The 10,725-nt window shown below is 33.6% G+C and overlaps 1 pseudogene; it reads left to right on the top strand.

The window, feature by feature from the left end:
* The first annotated feature begins 6,402 nt into the window (after positions 1-6,402).
* Positions 6,403-7,371, top strand: LOC108534876 (nucleoporin NUP53 pseudogene; annotated as a pseudogene).
* The last annotated feature ends 3,354 nt before the right edge of the window (positions 7,372-10,725 follow it).

Below are 10,725 nucleotides of genomic sequence, written 5' to 3'. Positions count from 1 at the left end.
ACATAACTATATATCCACTTAAAAGCTTAGAATGTTAGAATGGCAGTTAATGTAGTATATTTTCACATAAATGATGATAAAACCAAAACTTAAAAACTCAATTTAAGTATATAAGATAAAAATATTTTAAATAGAAATTTAATATAATTGATTACTTATGTAGTATGTTTTTAATTTTTAATTTTTGTAACATTTATTTGAATTGAAAAAGGAAAGTATCACTACCACTTTACAATCTTAAGAATATTGAAATAACAGATTAGCATAGCATAAAAATTAGATTACTAGTGAATTCCGATATGATTTATGTATAGCTTACAAAATATTACAAGTATAAAATATTATATACATTTGTTTTAAAAATAAATTAGTGAATAATGGTTACATAAACTTTAGTAGTCAAACTTAAATCTTAATTTGTACGTAAAAAGAATATTAAATGTCACATCTGAGGTAATTTATATTTTGCTATCTTTAAATAGGAGAAAGAGATGAGAATTATGGAGGAAAATAAAAGTTATTAAAACCAAACGTGTCATTCTCTGTATTAGTTACTTAGCTTTTTATAAATGCAAAGAAAATCTTTCCACTGCTGGAACATTTCTCATGGCCAGGTACTATTCTAAATCCTTTTACATGCATTGTCCCATAGATTGTTCAGAGTGATTATTTCCAACTTAGGAGCATGAAAGCCTATAAAAGGATTAAATGCTATGAGCATCGACCACATTACACTAAAAGTATAGCTGATCAAAGTTAGGAGGTGGGACGCAGGGAAAGCAGAGATTCTAATGGTGAAAGTGCTAATACTTCCTTTTTATAAATGAGGAGCCAAAGATAAAGCGTATGGTTAATGGAATAAAAACCAGAGTTTAAAGTATTCCACCTGAAATTAAAGGGTAGAATTATATCTAAGTGAAGAATAGTTGCTGGAAAAAGAAGGGAAAGAAGGTGATGAATAATCTAAGTATGTATTCTATCAGAAACTAAATAAATAATGTCTAAGAGACCAAAAAGACCCACCAGATTGATAATAAGAACATAGCTGTAATTGTCAAAAGATGTAAAACAGAAAAAAGGACAAAAGTTATTGCTTCTGTGAAGACAACATGATAGAGAACATATGAGGAAGCAGATATTATTTGAATTTGGTATTAAATTTTAATCATTAAAAAATTAATCATTAATTATTAAAAATAAATAAGCATTTTGTAATTAAAATTTTGCCAAGCCCACCAGCTGAACAGTGTCTCCCTGCATGCTTCTCTGTACCATAGTACTTATCTTACAGTATTTGGCATATATAGTTCTCCCACCATACAGGCAATCTTTGAGCATAGGGACTATCTTACTCATTCTGAAAGTGTTAGAATCTAACACAAAGAAAACAAGATATAATTCAAAAAAAAGTTATTGAATTAATTACTAATTGCTACAAATATAGAACCATCAGGAGTTAAACAAATGAAATAATTTTAATCTAAGAGTATACCCAAATTCAATAATTTGCAAATTTCAAATCTTTTTGTTCTAATGCACAAAGTGTCAAGAAAACCAGAATACATTATGCTGTTCACTATTGTCTAATTTATTACTCAAAAGAAGCTGCCAAAGTGCTTGCATATTTAAATACTCATAAAATTTACCAACTTCTCTATCTCAGAAAACAAAACAAGAGACTACTTTAGTTGATTAGCATATAAACAACTATTACTATTTTGGCTGTTTGTTAACTATGATGATGCAGTAATACATTTCACTTCTAAATGCAGACATTATATAAAAGGGAGAAAGGACTAATGCAAGTAATTACCAAATCATGCAATTAGCTGTAGCCTAATTTTCTGCCAATAATAATTGAATAGTGTGAATGCATGTGAGTGAAGCCACTCCAGGATTTATCTGAACTGAATTTATTAATGTCTGAGCCCCCAGCGAGTTAACATGTAAGTCTTATAACAATAAAATCTGGAGAATTGATAAGCACGTAAGTACCTTTTAATAGTATTTTAATACTGATTTTTATAACCTCTTTATGAATTGAGCAATAATTTCATTTCAGCAATTTATATTGAGACTAAAATGATGTGTGCGGTTATTGGCCAAGTGAAGAGCTGAAAAGACTTTTTATTTTTTGGCTTAAGCAACAGAAAGTTTCTCACAGATGTGGAAGCTTGAAGTTTAAGATCAGGCTGCCAGCATGGTCTGGCTCTGGTGAAAGCTCTCTTCCTGCCTTCTAACTGGATGGAGGAAGAGGAACCTCTGTGGCGTCTCTTCTTATAAGAGCACCAATCGCATCATGCAGACTCCACCCTCATGATCTCATCTAAACGTAATACCACCAAAGGCCTATCTCCAAATATTAACACATTGGGGTATAGTGCATCAACAGATGACTTTGGAGGGTGATGCAATTCACTCAACAGCAATGAGTATCTTGCATGCTTGTGACAACATAATTTAAAGCAATGATTCATACAAAAGTTGGGCAAAAGTAGTTTACATAATTAATATGTTCACATGATCTAATGCCTGAAACTCATTTTAGAATTAATTATTTATCTTTTAAAATTGTCATGTAGGGCTGGACGCAGTGGCTCACAGCTGTAATCCCAGCACTTTGGGAGGCCAAGGTGGGTGGATCACTTGAGGTCAGGAGTTCGAGATCAGCCTGGCTAACATAGTGAAACCCTGTCTCCATGAAAAACACAAAAATTAGCCACATGTGTTGGTGGGTGCCTGTAATCCCAGCCTCTCGGGAGGCTGAGGCAGGAGAATCGCTTGAGCCAGGTAGGCGAAGTTGCAGTAAGCCGAGATCGCACGACTGCATTGCAGCCTCAATGATAGCCTAGACTCCGTCTCCAAAAAATAAAAATAAATAAATAAATAAAAAGTTGACATGTAATAATTATACACATTTATAGGGGTACATACAGAGTGATATTTTGATACATGTATACCATGTGTAACGATCGATTAAGGGTAATTAGCATATCCATCACCTCAAACATTTATCATTTCTTTGTGTAGGAAACATCCAAAATTAAAAAGACTTTTTGGAACAACAATACTTGTATCCCAGACAAGACCATGAAACTCTTGCTGAATCCAGACTTCAGTGGGAAAAGTATTCATGGCTAAACCACACATAGTATAGATTTAGAGATTTAGAGCTCAAGGTATTTTTACAAATAGTTTTCTTGACAGATAAATCTAAAAATAAATCCCGCATTCATTTAAAGTGCACAATTTGGTAAGTTGTAACATAGAGCATCATTTTTTTTTCTAGTTTTAAGTTCCTTGGGGCAAGAGAGTATTCCTCATGTTTCTATTAGTCTGTCTTGGCTGGAAGTAGAAGTTGTATAAATTTGTTTTTGCAATGACTTTCAAGAGGTATTGTTTCCATTTCTTTTCCCCCTTCGATCATGATTTACAAAAGAAAATAATTAAGTATATACCTTCTCATAATAGATGGTTCTTTGGCAACTGACTCTCTACCAGTTAGTATCAGATAAGTGTTTTCAAGCTCACAGACAAAAAAATAAATACCACAGTTAAGGAAAGATAATAATTACTAAAAAATAAATGGTTGTATGTATGTTACGTGACTATAAATTATTTCCTTTTATGTTAACTTCAAACTACCTTATGAGAACTCATTCTCAGTTCTCCCAGATGATAAATAGCTGAGGCAATAAAGGGTTCAGCATTAAGAAAAAAAAATTATAGTTCTCTCTTCCCCCTACATATTAAGAATTCAAACTGAGCATATGTAATTATTGAAACACCCTCTCATGCATATTTTCTTGACATGTTAATGAAGTTGTGCACCATCACTGAAGCCATATTAGAGGACAAAAAAATGTTTTTACCATAAAATATCTTTTATCTAAGTATCACATCACAGTGAAAAATATAATAGCAGACAGTGAAAGTAGGTGAGATAGATGATATATTCAGGATTGTTCTATGTGTCAAACAAAACTGTCAAATTGCCCAAGAACTTGTCTTATTATATTCTTTCCAATGCTATAGTCTTAATTTCCTCATAACAACAACAAAAAATGATTTTTTGGTGGAAGATATCCCTTTATTTCCAATAATACTTATAATATATTTTACCTGCACTCTACCTCCAGAATATGTTTTGTAGTTTTGATTTTGGACTTATTGTTACATTGGTTATGTAACATAATGAAATATATGGTATAACAAATGCCCTTGAATTTCTTTCTGATATTTTGTAGATTGTAAACAACTCTGATAAACAGAGAAAACATAAATACAATATAGATAATATGAAACCAGAAGATAGTGGCCCAGGCAGCTAACATGAACATGAGCAACAGCCCATCTCTCCTCTAAAAATATTGCACTTGTATATACACCAGTCTAGTTTCTTGTATACAAAATTGCATAAAATTTATAAGTATATTTGATGCATTTGGTTCCCTTTAAAAGGTGTTAGAAAAAGGTGTACTTAGCTGGGTACAGTGGCTCACGCCTATAATCCCAGCACTCTGAGAGGCCGAGGTGGGCGGATCACCTGAGGTCAGGAGTTCGAGACCAGCCTGACCAACATGGAGAAACCCCATCTCTACTAAAAATGCAAAATTAGCCAGCTTGGTGGTGCATGCCTGTAATCCCAGCTACTTGGGAGGCTGAGACAGGAGAATCGCTTGAACCTGGGTGGCGGAGTTTGCAGTGAGCCCAGATCGTGCTATTGCACTCCAGCCTGGGTGATAAGAGCAAAACTCTATCTAAAAAAAAAAACAACAAAACAAAACAAAACAAAACAAAAAAAGGTATTCTTACTCGAGGGCTCTTTAGTGAACAAGTATACAGTTTTTAGTGATCATAGAATCTCAGACTACCCTAACAAAACTGAAATCCTGAGGGAAATTAATATACACCATGAAATTGTGAAGATTGTGATAAAAGTTCCTCATAAGAATTATGGGGCTGAATATGCAGAAATTAATAAACCTATAGAAGTTCATCATTTGATGCTGTGTTTGCTTCTTGGAAAAGCAAACAATTACAATGAATAATTAAAATATTTAAAATGCTCAAAATAATGATCATTCAATATCTTTTATTGTAAATTTCTGCCAGATGCACAGTGTAACTCTATCAGTAACTTTCTAGAAAATATAGATAAACCTAGAGATTTTGCTTCAATGGAATATGCAATATAACATATTATGTAACTCAAGGCTGAACATCATCCTGTCAGAAATTATTTATTCCAAAATAGGATTGAGGATAGAAAACAGACATAAAGATAGAAAACAGACACACACATAAACATATGTGTGTTTGTGCATGTGAATACACATATAAATGCATATTTATATTTTTGATATATACGATATATATCAAATATCAATATATAAAGCAAGAAAACTAAATTAGAGGCAGAACATGTCGAGTATCCACTAGCTGTGCCAAAATAGTTTCAGAGGGCAATTCAACACTTGCCACCCAGCAGAGGTTTCAATGATGTCAAATCATGACTGCTTCCTCTATTTTCTAAGCATATAAATATTGTCAGTATTATCACAACCACTTAGCACTGAATTCAGTGCTTTGTGTCAGGAACAAAAAGGTTGTATCTGGTATAATGCGACATGGTATACCCGCAGCAGGTGGGCTGCTCTTTCCCGAAGTATTCAATCAGCAAGTGTCAAATCCCAGAAGACTATAAGATAAAGCAAAAATAATAGGGGCATAATTTTTTTGGCAATTGAACAATTGAGGAGACAATCAAAATTGCAGAAGTCTTCTTTGTAGAATTTAACAAGGTGGTTTTAAAATTTATGTGAAAAAACAAAAAACCTAATATAGTTAAAGCAATTTTTTCAAAAAAAGAACTAAGTAGAGAAGGTCTTACTGTACATGATTTCAATACATATTCTAAAAGTAGAGTAATCAAGACTATGGGCCTTGAGAAAAGTGACATATAGATCAATGGAACATTGCCCTCTAGGCAATCCAAGAAATGTGGTATCAACTGTATACCCATATGGAAAAATAAATTAGTGGCATCTCTTATCATATATTGTGCATAAAAATGTACTCAAAGTGAATCGTAGACCTATATATAAAACCAAAAGCTATAATATTCCTGGAGGAAAAAAATAAGAGAAAATCTTTGCAACCTCCTGGTGATCAAAGTTTTCTTACATAGGAAACAATAGCAATGAATCATAAAGTTTCTTTTTTAAAAATTATAAATTGGACTTATTTAAAATTTAAAACATATTATTCTAAAGACATAGTGGAGAAATGAAATGGCAAGCTATAACCTAAGAGAAAATATTCAAAACACATAAATTAGAAAAATATATAAAGAATTCTTACAACTCTCAAGGTCCCAGGATTAGTGTAGTTCCTACCACAATGGCAGCCTTTGCTATGGAACCACATGTGCCCATGTTGGGATCTGAACCATTGACGGTGAGTTCATCCACATCTCCAAAGCCAGGAGGTAATGTTCAGTTCTTACCTGTCTTTTTAATGATGGATTTTCCAGTGACTCTATAAGTTCAATCAATTAGTGGTCCTAGTAGGAGTAATGGAAATGAGATCACGTTTACTTGCAGGTGGCTCATCACCGCCATAGCCAGTTACACCAGCTCATAAAGATAAAAGTGGAGCTCCACCAGTTAGAAGTATATGTAAAATGAAATTTCTAGACCAGGGCTTGGATCAACACTTTTAACTTCAAGAAGAGAGTCAAACATTTTATTAATGCAGGGTCCTCTTGGAGTTAAGACAACTACTCCTGCAACCGGGCAAAGGATATTTAGTCTAGCATATATTGGTCAGCCATGAAAGACAACATTATCTCCTGCCCACTTGGATCCTATACTCAAGGAGATCCTCTGACTTCAGAAGGTCACCTCAGTGACACTTGAGTTATTGTGTTTGGGTTTCCTCAAGCATCTGCTTTTTACGTATTATAATTTGTATAATATGGGAATATCTCAAAATATGTTATGTCTAACACACAGGAAAATGCATATTTGTTATTAATCTAAACTGTAGGCCTAGAAAGCCTTAAGCAAAGACAGGATAATTTTTAGATAATTCATCATGATTGGTGTACAACCGTGTTTTGATGCAAGTGTTATAGAAAACAGTGACAGATGTGCTTTATCATCTCCATCTTCAGCCTTTACATCACCAATCAAAACCTCAGGTAAACCAATACAACCTGGAAATACTCCTAGAATTTCTACACTGAGACCTCTTTCTACATCATACAGAGCTTCTATTAGTGACAATCAAGTTATTTCTAACAGAAAAACACCTAAAAACAATGAGAGTCTTGTATCCAAAGCAATAGAGTACATGTTTGGCTGCTAGCATGAGAAATTAGAACTCAGTGACCAAACAGAAGGTTGTTACACTAAAACAGAGTTAGCAGAGCACTGCTCATTTCCATCACTTAGTTATATAACCACTCCTGCAGTATTGAATAGCTATTGCATACTTCTTTTAGAAAGAATCCTTTTTCTTTAAGGACATAGCCTGTTGCCACTCACAATTTAAAGGATGCTTGGAATCCATTTTAAAGAAAACTAAAAATCCCTATAAATAGGTTTTGTGCTGTCTGTGATCATGCATGTTTATTTAAGCACAAAAAACACAACATGATTACTATAAATTAAATAATTGAATTTGTGGCAAGGCTTCATAGTCTTCACGAGAAGGTAGGTGCATTTCATAAATTATAGCTGTTTCTACACAAAGATTATTATTAGCAATTTGAATTATGATCTTTTAATTTAGATAGTTAATATTATCTTAGTTTATATATGTCCTTTCATGGATTGTCATCTTGTTGTATTATAAAAACAATACATTATTTTAAAAAAACCTACTACTTGATAAAAACAAACTGTCATATTGTCAATGATAAAATGCTTACAACTCAATAACAGAATAAACAATTCAGTATATTTTTAAATGAGCAAAAGAGTTTAATAGTTATCTTGAAAGAGAAAGTACACAGATGACCCATAGAAAGGGTATAAAACATCATTAGTCTTTGGGGATGCAAATTCACCACAACCCATGCAGAAGAATGGGCAAAATGAAAATTAAAAAATTAAAACAGAAGCAGAAAAGATATGGGGCAACTGGGACTCTCCTACATAGCCAGTGGGAATGTAAAACGGTATAATCACTTTGGAACAGAGTTGGAAAGTTTCTTGTAAACTTAAATATATACTTATCAGACACATGAGATATTCCTTTCCTAGGTATTTACCGGGGAGAAACCAAAATGTGTGACTGCACAAAGACCAGGTCACAAGTATTCATAACAACTTGATTTGAAATAGACAAAAACTCTAAACAACCCAAATGTCCAACATATGATGAGTTAACATATTGTGATATATCCATTTAATGACACACTACTTAGCAGTGGAAAGAAACTATTAATTCATGCTATAACATGGATGGATCTCAAAATCATTATACTAAGTGGACAAAGCCAGGCCAAAAATCAAAAGCAAAAAGGGGGAAAATAAACACATCTTATAAATCCATTCATATAAGATTCTAGGGAATCAATGTCTTAGCTCATTTAGACTGCTATAACAAAATACCATAAAGTGGGTGGGTTACAAACAATAGAAATTTATTTCTCACAGTTCTAGAGGCTGGATTCCAAGATCAATGTTCCAGCAGATTCAATGTCTGGTGAGCTCTGTTTCCTGATTTATATATAGCATCTGCTTGCTGTGTTCTCACATGGTAGAATGAGCCAATTAGTTCCCTTCACATTTGTTACATTCATGAGATCTCTGCCTCCATGACCCAATCACCTCCCAAAAGGACCCACCTCCTAATACCATCACTTAGGACTTAGGATTTTAACATGTGAATTTTGCGGGAACACAAACATTCAGACCATGGCAATAAACTAGTTTATAGTGACAAAAAGCAGATCAAATATGTGGGTGCATGAGGGGGTAGATTACAAATGGGTCCAAAAAAACTTTCAGAGAAATGGAAATATTTGTTATCCTGACGGTGGTTATCATTTCCCAGGTGTGCATGCATATGCCAAAAGTTATCACATTGTATGCTTTAAATATGTGAAGTTCAGTGGACTTCAGTTATAGCTTCCATGAAGTCTAAAAGGCAAAAAAAAAAAAAAAAAAACAAAAGCAAAAACTTCTCAAGTTAAGAATCATATAACAGCTTTTAGAGTAAGGTATTTATAATTGAATAAGACACATCTAATTGTAAGTTGCCAAAAGCTATTTCTTTGATGTCTTTTTACCTATTAACTTATATCTGATGAACCGCTAATTAAAGCTTTTTGGGGGCCAGCTTGTTGAATATTTGTATGTTTATTACAGGATTTTTTAGGATCAAGGGAAATACGCTTTTAACCATTATTTTAGAAAAGCTTAAACTAACTTATCTAAATTTAAACGCTATTTAGAATGTCAGATTTCTTAGTAAGAAATTATTAGATTTGTAGCAATAAAGGAATGACGTAAATTTGTCTATTCCTTTGGATTTTAAGTTTATCTATTTTTGAAACAATTTTTCAAAAATTGGTCGTTGAATATACTAAAAATCCACTGAATTATATACTTTAAGCTAAGTGAAAAAGCAAAAACTTAGCTTGTCATACATGCTTTACGCCTAATATTGAGAAAATTGGGAAAGTATTATGGAAAGGGAGATCGGTAAAATTTTAAGGACCTTGAATATCAATCACACTTTGGTTTAACATGCAATTCATGTTTTATTGTGGAAGGTTTTGAATGGGGCAGTAGCTTATCAAGCTATGCCTTGAGAAGTTTGTTCTGGCAGTGGCATATGAAGTGGTTTGATCTTGGGAGAGAAGAAAATCCTGTTACAATTTAATTGAAATAAATTGAATGGAAAATTACAGAGGCTTCAACTAATTAAAAGTAGCAGTACTAATAATTTATTTTTAAAGTGAGTGGGTGGATAACAAGAGAGTTTAGGGCTTTGCCACTTGCTGGTTGTAGGGAGTAATGAGAAGTGAGAAACCAAAACGAACTCTTTTTTTCAGTGTCAGGAGGAACAGAGTTTTCACTAAAGAGTCAAGGGAGAATGCTGTAATTCAATCCAATAACGGTTGAGGGGGTTGTCTTGAGTACTCTTTTTTGTTTGATTTGGAGGTACATGGGCAGTTTTGTTACATGGGTATATTGCGAGATGCTGAGGCTTGGGGTATGGATAGTCTCATCACCCAGGGAGTGAGCACAGTATCCAGTAGGTAGTTCTTCAGCCCTTTCTCCACTCCTCTCTCCTCACTCTAGTAGTCCCAGTGTCTATTGTTCCCATGTTTATGTCCATGTGTATTCAATGTTTAACTGTCACTTATAAGTGAGAATATACGGTATTCAGGCTTCTATTCCTGCAATAATTTGCTTAGGATAATCATCACCTTTAGCTGCATCCATGTTGCTGCAAAGCACATGACTTGGTAGTTTTTCATGGCTGCATAGTATTCCATGGCATATATGTACCACAATTTTTAAAGCCAGAGTGTTCTCCTACCCCCAGTCCTGAGGATTCTAATGTTCAGGTTTAGGCAGGCCATTGAGTTAGATGGTACAACTGACAATAGGGAAAACAAATCCATATATTTCTGTAGAGACCCTAGGTAACAGTTTTCATTTTATAGCCGCCTAGTGTTTGAACTTCCTTGTTTATAGTTAGAGA

The sequence above is a fragment of the Rhinopithecus bieti genome, unplaced genomic scaffold, assembly GCF_001698545.2.
Source record: "Rhinopithecus bieti isolate Rb0 unplaced genomic scaffold, ASM169854v2 scaffold_11291, whole genome shotgun sequence".
Lineage (NCBI taxonomy): Eukaryota > Metazoa > Chordata > Mammalia > Primates > Cercopithecidae > Rhinopithecus > Rhinopithecus bieti.
Note: the sequence above shows the minus strand (reverse complement) of the source record. Positions and strands in the feature narration are given on the sequence as shown.